Raw genomic sequence first — 15,847 nt, 5'->3', positions numbered from 1 at the left:
GGTCCCCGTCCTCACCGGCGCGCGCGAGTCGGCGCCCTCCGTGCGCACCGGCTCGTCTCTTGCCGGCTCTCGTCGGGCCGGCTCCTCCGTCGTCGGGCTGCGGTGGTGGCGTCGCTCCGGGCGCAGCAGATGGCCCAGCCGGCCCGGTCGCCTCCGGCGCCCGAGGTGCCTCCTCCGGACTTTCGTCCGAGCACCACCACGCTCGGCCCGGCTCCGGCTCCAATCGAGGGCGGCGCAGCCCTCCCGGCTCCGGTTCCGGTCGCAGGCGGTGCGGAGCTGCCGGCTCCGGCTCCGGTCGACGGCGGCATTCCCGCACCAGCCCCAGCGAGCTGGGCCCGAGAGGACGAGTCCGGCCGGGGAACATGTCGTCCGGCCGTCGCCTGGCGAGTCGGCTCAACCCGCGTGCCGCGATCGGGCGCCGAGGCCGGCGGCACGGCGAAGGAAGGCGCCCCTGCGGCGGGCGGCGGCGGTGTAGATGCGCGCGAGGAAGGCTGCGGCGTCCGCTCCCTCTGGCTGGCGGGGAAGCGGCGACACAACGCGCGGAGCTTGCCGGGAGCCGCCGCCCGGGCAAACTTGATAGGGGCCCTAGCCGGATAAACAGAGAGATAATAAGTATAAAAGTAAGGAAAGAAAAGGAATCAAACAAGAAAAAGAGAGAAAGAACTCACCCGGCCTTCTCCGGGACCATCTTCGGCTGCAGCCGGCGCTGCTTCTTCGCCTTCGCCTCCAAGGCGGCGGTGGAGCCGGATCGCTTCGTGCCCTTGGGTGCCGAAGTCGCCGTGGTGCTTGGCGGCCTCGTACGCAGAGGCACGGCGGGGATGGGCCCCGTGCCGGACGTCGCCGGCTCCACCTCCTCCTCCTGCTGCTCTGGTGAAGGGGGCGGATTGTGCTCCCCCTGGCCGCCTAGATCAGGCGCCTGCGGCAGGTCGTCGTCGCCGGCATGCTCGCCGGCTTGGTCGGCCGGATCGACGAGATCCGGCGTCCACCTCTTCGTCGCCGTGTCGCCGTCCTCGGCGTTCCGGCGCTCAAAAGCTAGAAAGACAGAAAAAACATGAACATATGACAAGCCGGAAGTCGGCGGAAGAAAAGAAGTCGGCCTCGCAGCCGCAAGCCGGAAAATGGCAAAGACATAGGACTTACCCGCGCCGGCGGATGCTCCCTGTCGTGAGGCACCAGCCCGTAGCTCCAGCTCTCCGTGAGGTTCGCCTTGGTGATGTGGTTCACCCGGCTGGCCACCCGGGCTTTGTTGAGCGGCGCCTTGGACGTCCGGTTCGGATCGAACCGGCCGGACATGTGCCCGATCTTGTGGGAGCGCATCCGGAGCGGCAGCACCCGGCGCTCGGCGATGGTGCGAAGGAGATCCTCGGCGGTCAGCCCGCCATCAGTGGCTGTCGCCAGGAAGTCCCACAGCAGGTTCACCTCGGCGTTCGGATCCGTCGAGCGGGCGTTGTGGCTCCAATTGATCCGGCCAACTGGAGGAGCCGGGTTGAACTCCGGCAAGTTGATCCGGTCGACGAGCGCCCCGTCGTTGCGCACATAGAAGAACGACATCTGCCAGTTCTTCACCGAATCGACGGTGGGGATTTTGGGGAAAGGCGTACCAGGCCGAGTGTAGATCGAGGCGGCGCCACAGGCCCGCAGGCGGCCTTCGGTGGTCTGGGCCTTCAAGTAGAAGAGCCGGCTCCAGAAATCGATGTCGGGCCACAGGCCGGCGTAAGCCTCCATGAACGCCACAAAGCAGCTCAAGAGGACGCACGCGTTGGCCGGCAGGTGATGCGGCTGAAGGCCGAAGTGGTCGAGGAACCGCCGGAAGAATGTTGAAGCCGGCAGGCCCAGCCCGCGGTCGAGGTGCGCGCCGAAAACGACGCGCTCGCCGGGCTCCGGCTTGGGCTCCGTCTCCTTGCCAGGCTCCCGCGTGATCACCGACCGCGGGATCCGCCGGAGGCGCACCAGGCGCTCGATGTCATCCTCGCGCATGTAGGAGCCCCTCCATGATCCGGCTGGGGACGCCATTGACGAGGTCGAAGAAGAAGAAGACGACCAAGAAAGGCGGAACGGCGAGGAAGAACCTTGCGACCGCGGCGGCGACAGCGGCGGCTGCGGACGCTCCGTCGAGACGCGCGGCCCCGTGGCGTCGGATTGACGCGGCGGCGGCGGCGGAACGGTGGAGTTTCGGTCGCCGGAGTTCGCCAGCGGAGGACGTTCGCCGGAGCAGCGAAGAGCTTGGGCGCGCGGAGAGCGACGGAGGCAGGAGCGCGAGGAAGGAGAAGTGGGCAAGTGCCGCCTCGGTACCCTCCCCGCGGCATTTATAGCCGACCGCGGCGGGCAGTTGGCCTCCACGTGGCGATCGTGGCCACGCCGCCCGGATCTTCTGCGCATTAACGTCGCCCACGACCGCTACCATTACCAGAAACCGCCACACCACGTCGCCCACTACCGCACCAGATCCGGAGGAACATTGATGTGACCGGACGAACCGACAGCCCGAGCCGGGCGTCGGACCGGTCAAGTCGGGCGCAGGGCCCGAGGCGGCGGAGACCCCGGCGCGCAGCAAGCCGGAGCCGGACAAAAAGTTCCACTCGAACCAAAACTCTTCAGCAAGGCGGAGGCGCCATCAAATCTTGCAAGAAAGCAAAAACTATACAAGTGTAAAAAGCGGCCGAGCCGGGAGCAGCCGGCAGGAACGAGCCGGACGAGGGCGCAGCCGGCTGAATGAAAATGCTCGGCCGGCCCCTCCAAGTGCCGTCAAATATATTCAAGAAGCCAGGAAAACCTGCCTAGGTCCTTCTAAACGCAGGACCTTGCCGGCTTCGGGGCTAATGTCGGGGGAAGACCCCGGGTAGGGCAATGGACGCGGAGCAGCCGGCTGGCCACCGGCCGGCTCGCGGCAAAGGCCGGCCGAGGAGCAGCCGGCCGGCGCCGTGGCCGGCTGGTCCGGAGCCGGCCGGCTCTAGGTCCTAGTCGGCCCGGCTACGGCCGCCAATGCTCGTAGGCTGGGCCGGCTTCTACAAGCCATATCCAGCCGGGGGTCCGTACCTCGGACCGACTCGAGGCTGGCGAGTCTTGCACTCGGAAGGAACCGGGTTGGTGATCCGGGTTCCCAAAGTCCACGCCGACTTCACCTTCCGTAAAGCGCGGGGCACCGTGGAGCAATAGTGCCACGCGCCGGACAGGCCATCATGGCTTACGACGCGCCGTACGGGCTACGGTGGCCGACGGCGACGGAGACACCTCCTCTCCATACCGCTGACCCGGGCAGCCGGATGGGACAGGCCATGACGCCTCAACGGCTCCCGACGTCACCGCCTCGGGAAGGAGCGGAAGCCGAAGCCGGCCAAGCCGGCCTGTAGACTATAGGGTCTTATATGTAAAGTGCCGGTGCCTATATAAGCCGCACTACCCCTCTCGTGCAGGGGAGGATCGAACACTTATTGCTTTCACCTACCTACAGCGCTGCCCTGTGAGAGAGACCATCGTCTCCCTTAGCCTCTCAGGGCCAGCCGGATACAGCTCTAGGAGCACCATTGTACTGTGTGATTACCATATACACTCATAGCAGGAGTAGAGGTTTTACCTCCATCGGAGGGCCTCGAACCTGGGTACGTCGCCGTGTCGCTCGTGCCCATACCCGCTTCCGGATACCGCCGTGAGATCTCTCAGGAGCCCCTTCGATTAGCCACCCTATGGCATATGCCGTGACGATACCACGACACACACCTCCTTCGTCACCTGCATGACAACGGACCAGAGAAAATAACACCTGAACATAAGGCAACTGGACATGCATAAGAAAAGATGGCAGACTTAAATAGCAGGAAAGTAGCAGTAGTTCTAGCTAAGAACGACAAGAAGCAAAAGTTATAACATGTACATATAATTTTACAGCCACATCGGAGGTACATGTCAGAGCAACCATCTACATGAAAATGCCCATATCTAAGAGGATAATCATATGCAACTAAACAGTCATATGGTACATTCAAAAGGAGCCCATGCTTAAGCAAAGATGGCAACTGAACATGTAATGAAACAGGCAGAACGGTAACACTAGTTCTATGCTTCTACCCAAGGGCGAACCCTGATGCTTTTCATAAATTCATCTCTTCCAAGGTACAAACAGATGGTTCTAATGGATCACATCGACTCTGTAGTTTCTCTCCAACTGTGGAAGTGTAATACTTGGTAAAGTAAGAAACTAAACTCATCTGGGATTGCTGCAGCTGTCAAGTATTTAGTGGAAATATCCCATCCACACCTACATGATATCAATTTGAGGTTTCCTTTCCTCAAACAACTCGACGTCCGTTCAAGCACCCAAAGGATATGCAGTATGCTTCTGCTGCATAAAAAAGCAACAAGGCACAAGTACCAAACATACCATCCGAGTTGCATAAAGGAGGGACCCAACAGCCAACACATAGTATATTATTTAAAATAACAAGGGAATTGCATAAAGGAAGCGGAGGAACTATTTCAGGGAAACTGTACCCTTTTGAAGAGCTGCTGTGGCCACACGGTCACCAAATGCTAACATCAGGACCGGGAGCCCCTCCAGGCATACCACCACCCATTTCCCGAGGAATACCACCACCCATTCCTCTAGCGAAGCTAGCCATTCCACCGGGGATTTGTGGTTCAGAAAGTAGTTGCTGCTGTTGTAGGTGATCATTTACGTCTTGCAGTAGGTTCCATTGGCCTTGATCACCCAACGCACCCTTGGCACCAACAACCTGAAATAAAAAGAGGCTAGATAAGAGAAAAAATATCGCTAGGATAGAAATTTCATTGGATGTACAAGGAAATATTTGGATCACGCACTATTACACCGAATTTTGAAATCATCTCTAGTGCTATCATAAGGATATTGTCCATTAGCCTCTCATGATCAGAAATGGTCAAACTGATAAATTTTCAAAATCCAACGCACTCCAGTAGTAGAAGAATAATAGTCCAGCTCATATAAAGAACTCACATTTAACAAGTACATGTGAGAAATGCAAACATTCAGAAAGTGCTCCATGTCCAAGTCTTCCTTTACCACCTAATGTGAAAGAGAAACGAGTCACTTTAGTGTAACCAAGAAAAATGGACTTCTGGCCAAATAAGATTAGAAGTGGGCCCTCCAGTTCCCTGCCAAGCGGGAGAAACAGTAACCAACAATGCCAAAGACCAAAATAAATTATCTAAGGACCAGGCAGAGAAAAAAATTATAACCAAAAAAGTATAACTGACAAAAATGGACTCGAGGCCAAATAAAATTAGAAGCGGAGGTGCTGAGTTTAACGATTTTGAATGTTGTGAGTTTTCGTTCGTATTAGTAAACATCACAGAAGCCAACAAGTACACTAATAGAGCTTGATCGGAAACAGAGAAGGAACATGCCAGAATTCTTTCTATGCAAGAAAAGTAGGAGCTGTTCAGTTTAATAGTTTTTGAATGGTTTGAGTTTGTCTTCATTTTAGTTAGCATTTCTGAGATTAGTGAGAAAAACACCACCGCTACCTCCAAAATTTGAGGAAAATGAAATTAAAAAAAGAAATTGAACAAACCACTGGAATCCCTTAGTTCAATAGTTCGAACTATAAAGAGGGCACCCAACATCCAGGAAATCACATTATTTACAATAACAAGGGAACTACTTGAGGGAACCCATACCGTCTTGAAGAGCCGACGTGACCTCAGAGTCACCAAATGTTGTCTTGAGGTCAAGGTCTTGTACGACAAAGAAAAAATTCAATTAGTTGCATAAAGAAAGGTATGCAGTGTCCAAGTGCTTACATTCAGGATGGCATCCATACCAATAGTACCGGGAGCACCTCCCAGCTCCAGGCATACCACCACCCATTCCTCGAGCGAAGCCAGGTATTCGACCTGGCGTGCCTCTGAGAAGCCCCTGGAAGATGCATCTCCAAATGAGCAGCTTGACAATTTCTCCTTCTTGGTCTTCTTATGATAGGACTGCTGAAAGCGCATGGCATGAATTCAGATCTGACCATGAAAAATTGTAAGCTTACAAAGCTCCTACCATGAGTTGGAATTTTAGTACGAAAATAACATGTGCCTCGGCACACCGATGAAGCCGGTCACACTCAAATTTCTTTTCTTCCATCTACCATAACTTTTCGTACTTCCTGCAGCGCTCCACAATTTTTGTGCATTCGGCTACACCTGCAAGATCACCAACATCACACTCATATAAGCACATCAAATTTACACACATATATATTTAAAATAGGTGATGAGTGAATACTCCACATCATAGGAAAACCAAATTGAAAGTAAGCCCTTGAACCAAACTAAAGCAACAAAGATAAAGCCAAATCACGAGTTAAATCATGTCCATGGTAAAGCCAAATCAGCAATACAAAATGATACCTGACATTGCATTAAGTACTGAGATAACTAGGCTACATGTCAAAAAAATACTGATCAATACAAGCATGTTGTATTCAAACTTGATTTACATATTCCAAAAGAGAAGTGAGATAACTTATTAGCCCGATATACAAATTGTAGCTGAAGCAGCAGAATGACACCCAAACATACACTACATACTTCCACTATAATTCAGATAAATTCCCTATAATGATACACAAACATTCATGATTTATCCATAGTTAATCCTGGTTATCAATGACAAGCAGGTCGTATGTACATTACCAGCACCATAAGCACCAGCATGAGATTCTGCAAAAATATATCAGCAAGAATAAAGGTTTCTTTCAACGGAAAATTCTAGCTGTAAGTGGTGTACACACAACAACAAATCCACTGTGTGTCTCTGTCAAAACTACCTACTGCTGATATCAATGGAAAATTCTCAACTAGAATACACCAAAGCAACAACCCAATAGATTCGTAGCACTACTCGCTGGACATTTTTCTCCTACTCATAGCCACATCTAGTAATCCAACTTATCACTTTTACAAGGCCAGTTCCATCTTCAAAACAATTTAGCATGGTATTTGCAGAGCAACTACTACAAATGTGCAAAGGAAACAAATTCACTGTTGCACAACACATACACAGGCGCGGAACAATACTACTATAATTAGAGAAGACTATACAATAAACTCATCAGGGCAAACACAAAACTTTCGAAAGAAAGATTTCGCTGATCCAAACACACCTATGATAAATAAGTGTGAAAAAATGCACATAGTCGAGCATAATTTCAGAAGAGAAAATGGTGATTCCTTAGATTTCCATAGGACACAAGGTGAAACACATGACAACAAAGTAGTGGAAATTTGAAAACATGACTGTCTAAAGCATGATAACACATATCCGTTTTTAAAGATGATAGGAAGCATGGATTATGAGTAACGACTAGTCTAGACTAGTCGTGAGACTAGTATATGAGTCCTAACTTGACTGTCGACTAGCTTGTTCGACTCGATTAGTTTGAAGAGTCGAGCGGTCAAGCGACTAGTTGTGGGCTAGTCTAGACTAATCGTGGTATTCGAGTCGATCGACTCAATTCAGGATAGGTTACTGTCCATACGAGTTGGTGGAAATTAAGAATGAAATCCACAACTTCTTAAATACAAGGAAGTTTAGAGCTATGGAGCAATATTTAGACGTGGAGGATGAAGCTGAAGTTCAAAGACATTGTTTCATCATCTAGACAAGATAATTTGAGGCCTATGCCATGAACTTCTAGGTTCTAGCATTATTATGTTATGTAACTTGTGTTGAACTAATGTCGATTTAGTTACTAAATCTCTTATCTGGTTACTATATACGATAGTATTTTGTACTAGCTACTGATGCAGTACATATCAACTAATCGAGCACTAGTCTAGACTAGTCTAGACTAGTCACGACTAGTCTATGAGTCGGTACCCGAACGACTCTGACAGGAGAAGAAGAACTAGACAAGATATCACTAGTCAAGTAAAATACATCAATCACTAGTTCACTATACCAAAAATACTTATACAATACAACCACTAATTTTGTAAGTAGTAATATAAACAGAGGACATCAATGACTAGTTCACTATTTTTAGTCATCAGACACTTCACACATACTAGTTGAGTATATCAAACCAACATGCTGACAATATGGTGGATTTAATATTGATTACATTACCAACCTTTTTTAGTTACTCATAGCAATTTCTTGGGGATGTGGTCATCGTAAGACGTCGACAACAGATCCAGATCTACCGGGGTTCACCAGCAGGGATTTGTAGCCGAGGCCGAGACCGCAGTTGCTGCTGCTGCAACTGATCATTTACCTCTTGCAGTAGGTCCCCTTGTCCTTGACAACCCCACGCACCCCTGGCGCCAACAGCCTCAAATAGAAAGAGGCCATATAAGGGAAACATTATCTCCACCTTCAATAGCATCGATCCCTAGGTAATTCTTTATGCATCTACCAGGACAATATAATTGATGTTTCAGACCAGGATCCTACAAAGTTTAACATAACTAACACAGAAAATCACCAACACGAATAACATCGATCCCCAGGGAACTCTTAATCATCAACCATGCATAAATACGATGGCAAATATAGCTTGGAATTTAAGATTAACCACATCAACAGTTTCACACATCATGCTTCCATACAAAAATATAAACTATGCATCTAGCCAGTTATCATCTCGCTTATACACTCCGTTAATTGGTTTTCTGACCAATAAAAGGAAGATATTAAGCAAGATGAAACTATCACTTCTTGGGGTACTTGTTACAATCAAGCCCTGTGTCACTTGAGCTACTAGTATATAACATTACATTGTTATTACAGGTGGTGTGCAACTACCTAGTCAAAGCCACCATAAAGCATAATCGAGATGATTTTGTCTTAACAAGTAACGCATTCACGTGGATTATGATACAATATAGAACACTATTTGTAATTCAGACAATATAGCCCGGCCTGCAACAGGCAACAGTTAACAACCGTTGAGTCAAACTAGCCTCATGGATTATGATACAATATATAACACTATTTGTAATTCAGACTTATAGGCCACTATTACATTACTTAACATTTGAATGGACTAAAACTTGTCCAAGGGTATTTGGTGTATAAGGTCTTCATAGAATAAATTCATATCTAGGAAATTCTTACAAGTGTTGTTTAATTTGTTATTAACTACAAATCTAGAACACCGTCTAGTTTACAAAATTTTGTTTCTAAGGAATGCAAGGATAACATCAACCTACAAATCCACGATATTATCAAGTTTACCCGAGTTCATTGGATTTCGAGTGATAGAAGTGTGGACTTTTAGCATGGTCAGTATTTTACAACGATATCAATATATACATAGGTCAATAGGTGTGATGGAATGTACCTAATTATAACAAAATTAGAATGTTGATATGAAAAATAAACATAAGAAAGAAGGAATTTCTATTTATGAACCTTGGTAGATATGTTTTTCTATTTATGGGCGATTTCAACACCACAGAGGTTCTGCTACTCCATGAGAATAAAAAGAATTAGGATATATTCCAAACTTTTGTAAATGCATAAGAACGAATCAACTCTAACAGGCAACTAGTTTAACAAAGTTCATTTCAAAGTAAGTAATGCAGGGATAGTGGTTAAATCCATGCACCAATCACCAAGCACCAGCCTTGTCAGGTGGCTAAAATGGTATTGAAAAGAATAAAAAATCATACTGAACAGAATGAACCATCGGGTACAAAAAGCATAGAACTACACACATATATATTATGTTTTGTTACTGTATGCATCTGTGAAAAGTAAGTGAAGAACAAAGTTATAACATAGAACGACCATGAATCTTTGGGACAACATTTGTGATAAAGTTTGATGGGTGTTCTACTACGAATGGAGCTTTTGTTTCAAGGGATTCAATCAGACGACCACATAGTGCTACTCATATTCCCCATAGCAGGCATAGAGGGCACTTTGTAGCTAGTGAAAGTTTCAGAAACATCCCAGATCTGCATAAAGAAATAATTGCATAATCTGGGTAATCAACTACAAAGATAAGTAACCAACTACAAAAATATGGTTGGCTGGGAGCACTCTCAAAAGGAAGCCAAAATAAACATTTTCATATATTACTGAAACAATACAGGGAGTTTCAAGGCACGCTAATTGATGATTAATTTCATAAAAAAAGGTAAGGCAAAAGAAAGCTAATTCCTGTTTCAGGACAAATGACTGAAACCACTCGGGCAGCATGCATGAATATAGGTCATGTGAAAGTGGAGGCCCTATATATCACATGAAGAAACTTAAAGCTAAAGGTAACATGAATACACTAGAACTCTACATACTATGGGTATGTAATGATAGTTAAGTTAGAAGCTGAGTGACATACATTGGCAGATTATTTGTATAGGACTAGAGCTCCAATAATGATCAACTAAACTTCCTGGATGGAAGCTGGTCACCATATAGGTCAGCAAACTTTGGATGCCTACTTCCACACACCGCGGGCTCGTGTTGCAATATTATCCCCATGCAAGTTATTATTGTTGTCTGATTGTCTCCAAACTGATGTACAATAGAACCCATGAGTATAGTCCCATGAAGACATGAACTCCAGTGATGAGAAAATAAAAAAATGATCATAATATGATATTGCCATGGGGTAAAGAGGAAAAATGACATAGTTTCTTGCTTTCCTCTTACAGAACAACATGCCATACATTCATAAGGCTAATTTATCTAGAACAAAATAATCATCCCAAACAGCAAAGAGACCATACGATGTAATAAAGGAGACCATCAAGAATGAATCAAGGCCAAATAGAGTCAGCATAACTCAAAAAAAGTATGAGGAATTAGTGGTATCTAGTGAAAAATGTAGATCAGGTTGTTAAAAAACAAAATTTTCATTAGGAATCCGCAAAATCATGACTTGGGATATGAATAGAAAAATCACCAGCCTTCATTACATCCAATTATAAAAAACATCTACAATTTCTAGATGGTGAGTCCATCATTCTGACCAAATGTACTTCAGTTTTGCAGTAGTGGACCTAGTGGTACACTATAAAAACTGTAGAAAGTAAACAATGAGGCCGTGTGCAGAAAGAACAACCAATCATAAAAAAATACAAGAAATGTTACCTCAAAACTTAGCTCAGTTAGGTGTTATTTAATGGATCTAATGCAACATGGATTATATGAATTGAGGGGTGCAATGATACATAAGAGTGCAACTAAGACAGAAGAAAGTAAACAATAAAAAAGGAGGGACTTTATGTTTGCTCTGTTATACTTTTTAAATCTGAACCATGGGTGCCCCCTCCCTAGAGATGAATACATGAAGGTATGTAATTAGTAATCTAGACCTGGAGATATCTCAATTTTGAAGGTAACAAGGCTCAATTAATTTGTTTCATGATCCAATAGCACGTTCACAAGGTAAGGAAACAGACTCGTGAACCGAGATATGCGCCTGTGTCGCCGATGACACCGCTGCAGAAGATCTTTGGAGTGGTCGTCAGAGAAGTGCTGAAACTGCTGATGTTGAGGACAGACTACTATAGCTTATGCACCAGACCTACCTGACTCTTTCTCCAGGTCCGATGGCTGCAAGCCTACAACAAATTAAGCAAAATGAATAAATAAACATACAAATAATACGAACATGAACTTTTGACAAATCTACTATGAATAGTGCATACAAAACAGCTGCAGGCCAATTAACATGATATAAATAAAAGAATCAAATATCCCACCTGCAAATTTTTAGACAACCCACTACAAAGTATAGGCAGACTTACACTAGAAAATACTGCGAAGTAAAATCTGCACATTATAGTTTAAAAATGTAAACCCACCAAAGACATGACACGTAATACTTTAAAAATCCACATAGTGTTGTTTCACACCAAGACCACAAACTTGTCCACGTCTATGAAAACCTCTAATAAACGAACACAAGATACCATGTATCCTACTACAGTATGCTCTGCCTATTAGTACCAGTTTTAAGGGACAATTTTCAAACATGCAACAGAAGTAAGCAGAAGTAAGTCCATCACCTTCAGACGACCTTGTTGCTTGGAACAACATTGTCTAGGGTAAGCCCAGCAGCAAATCATCAACTAGGCGCACTGCGCCGGGTTGCGAGCAGGAGGGCACATGATGCGGCAGCAAGAGCATGGTTGTGGTCGGCACCAGCTGATGAGCTGTTTCTACTCAACCTATGTGTCTCCCACCAACAGATTACCCATAAAATCTACAGTTGGCGGTGGGTGCCGACTTGGAGACGGGTAATGCGGCCGGAGCCGGAGACATCCACAACAGTCAGGTGTGCTTGCGGATGGTGTAGGCTCCAAGGGAGCCAGCAAGGGTCCCATTGCCGCAGCTTGTTGGCCAGCTACATCTGACAAAAATAATCATGGTCACGAGTATGTTTGTAAAACAGAAATAGAGATATACATGGTTGTGTCCAGTCCAACGAAAGGAAGAAAAACAAACAAGCAGGCCTACTACGGGGCAAGGGGTGCTTTGAACACCTCCCAGCTCTCGGCCCAGGCTGCGGGGAGGCCTGAGTAGGAGAGGGTTTGGTGTGGTGTCGACGCTGGTGTGACCGCCACTGTAGTCGCCAGCAGTCAACTTGAAGAAAGATGTAAATATGGCTTAATCGAACAATGTAACGTGCTCCTCCAGATTACACCAGAGGTGGCAACGTTTCTATCGTCCCACACTAGCTAGACAGTTGGAATAGAACTATTGTATCTTGACTAAAACTGATCCGACTTGGTGCAAATACACTTTTCTGCATGAAAGTGCTTAATGTCTACAAGTGCAAGCATACATGATGGCATGAACCACTGGCACTTATATGTCTACAACATACCGAGCAACAAAGCACATTATACAGAAAGATGGCTAGAAGACTGCAAGTTTATCTGTGAACACTTCAGTATACAAAAGTAGATAGTTCAAGAAGACACCTAGATACATAACATAGTATCATATCCATAAATATATAAGCAATTGCCATGGACAATTATCATAACATAAAACACATCGGAGATTCTCCAAGTATATGAAAACTTATGTAAAGCTAACACCCCAATAATATGTAGAGTTGTAACTAGGGTGAACCATATGAATCAGTTACTATACAATTTTCTTTGGATGAGATAAGCCTGAAAACCACTCAATTTTAGTTACAGATTCAATGAGACATTGCTCTTTGATTGCAAATGTCTGGTGTTAAATGTGAACACCAAAAGTATACGGGAGTACAACATTCATGAACCACATATTCTTCATTTCCCCAAATCCCCGATGTTCAACAAATATAAAAAAGTGGACTCCAGAGTTACTCCACTTCACCCACATAGATAGACCAATAAAACTTGGAGAATCGACAATAGAAGTGAAAGTAATTTTTTTGCCGCTGAGGCAACAACATGCCTCCTCCTGTCCATGCACAAGTAAAGCAGATCTCTGCTTCACTCACAACTTACTCTGAAAATTGGTACTCTAATGAAGGTGCATTATTAATCCGCGCAGAAAAAATATCCCGGATAGTGTGTGTGCAGTGTTGGTAGCACCAGACATGAACAATGCTAAAATAGTTCTGCCGTGGTGTCCCATTTCCGCGGGGTACAATTATGCGTATCAAGGTTGTACGTAACAAATCCAAATCTTTCTGTAAGAAAAATTTCAAATCCATTCAAATTTTGACTTGGTTGGCTGTACCTCCTGCGTGCCTGGTAGAGTGTACACGCACTTCTGGTTGGCCATGTGTAAAACGATTTCTCATTAGCAAACTACCGATTGAGCTCATTTATTCGTGTTTGTACACACTGAAGTGGGGTACTAATTAATAATTAATCCGACCCGACGAACAAATCTTCCCTTTTTTGAGACCTGGACAGCCAAGAAACCGACAATCCCATGATTAGTGAGCCGTACATTCAGTTAAGAGAAAAATTTCAAGAAGCTTATTCATGGCACAAAAATAGCAGTACACTGTAAAGATAACTCAATAACACGTAGACTTCTAACTAAGTAGAGCCAAGACGAATTTCCGCATATGAATCACTTGCTATACAAGTTCCTATTGACGTGATGAGCCTAAAGACCACTCAGGTCTTTGAATTCACAGGTCATTTAGAATGTGAACAATAGAAATGTACGAGAGTGTAGAATTCTTGAACTATATAATCCCTTTCCCCAAATATCATGAAGCTGACATACGACATACGAAATCTTGAATTTCTTATATAAAGTTATGGACTCCATAGTTACTGGATTTTTAACCAACAGAAACATACCAATTAAACTTGGCACCTTGTTTCCGATTGAATAGCTGGAAAAATATAAATATAACCGTACAACATAGGAAGGGGCGATTCACCTAGTTTGCAATTGAACTCCTAACGCTCGCAGATAGTTCAGGGCCCGAGGATGGCTGAGTTGGTGAGGGTCCAAGGGCCATGGCTTGTCAGCTGACCACAACAGCTCTACGCGTTCCAGTCGGTTGCTATGTTGTGGCCATGGACGCCAAAGATCAAACCTTTCTCTTCCTGCACCTCCGTAAGACCAAGTTAATCGCGAGCCATAGAAGATGCTTTAGTAATTAATATTGCCATAACTGTAGATTAATTATCAGAATTGGTGTTCAAAACATAACCTTAACACTGATAAGGAGTAAAATGGATAGCTAGAGAGCAGAGGATTTTTTTATAATTCACGAGTCCACTAATAAAGAAACCTATCAAACTAAAAGAAATACTGACAGATACTACTTGTCAAGCAAGTTACAAGAAACATGACATAAGTGAATACCTTCGAGAGATTGGAAGAAGTGGAGGTCAAATCTGCAGGCCCGTAGAATGTCAATTCCGTTCCAACCAATGGTAGTAGGGGACAACTGATGAGAGATATCATGCATCAAATGCCAAATTGTAGACTGTCGTTGGTGTCCATTCTCCTGGCCGAGTCACAGTCCTTGAGAGATGCGCAGGTTGTTTAGACTGCATTTTTGTAAGGTAGAAGAGGAGGATGATTACACGAAGATACCTTTTGTACTATATATGTGACCAGATGACGAGATGGCTATAAACTGCGACTGTTTCCATAGGACACAACAACACAGAGTCAAGATAAAAGTAAATTGCTCGTATCAGCTACAGAAGAAAATGTGATAAACCATTAAAATGTAAATACATGTACGAGGGCAACAAGTAGAAGAAGCCTAACTTTCTACAAATAGTTTAAAAAATCATCAGTTATTTTGAGTGAACAACAAACATATCTCTTTGCAATTTTAGACCAAGATAATACAGAAACTATGCATTAAAATGTGAACTAGACTAAAGATCAAAGGAGGGCACAATATACCCGAGTTTTCCAATCGCATTGAAATGCTCACAAATCCTCCATGTTCAGGAACGTCCATTTAAATAGGCCATGGAGTATCAAAGGTTTGCTTCTGAATAAGCCTCTACTTCGAATAGACTGGAATAGACTTGAATTTGTTCAGGTTTTTTGAAAATCTTCATTAATTTATATTACATATTATATTTGTGTTCTAGTTTGTGCATCCAATATCCCATTTTAACTAAAACAAGGTCTACAAACAGAAGCTTACAGGTTCCAATCGTACAACACTAAAAGCTGTGCAAGATCGTATCATTTTACAAACAGTCGGCATCCTGCAACTCGGTTTGTTGTAGGGATAGAGAGAATAGTAGATGTCTCACCGTTTTCATGGCCTTCTTGCTGTCGAGGACGAAGCCAGGGCATTGTTAAAACCTGCTGCGACGGAGGAGAACGTGGGGAGGGTGCCCTGTCGCCACTGGATGGAGGCAACCCCAAGCTGCGTTTGGCAAAGAAGGTGACTAACTCGGCAGCATAATAATAATTTGCACCACAAAC

The sequence above is a fragment of the Lolium rigidum genome, chromosome 4 (genome assembly GCF_022539505.1).
Source record: "Lolium rigidum isolate FL_2022 chromosome 4, APGP_CSIRO_Lrig_0.1, whole genome shotgun sequence".
NCBI classification, from domain to species: Eukaryota; Viridiplantae; Streptophyta; class Magnoliopsida; order Poales; family Poaceae; genus Lolium; species Lolium rigidum.
Note: the sequence above shows the minus strand (reverse complement) of the source record.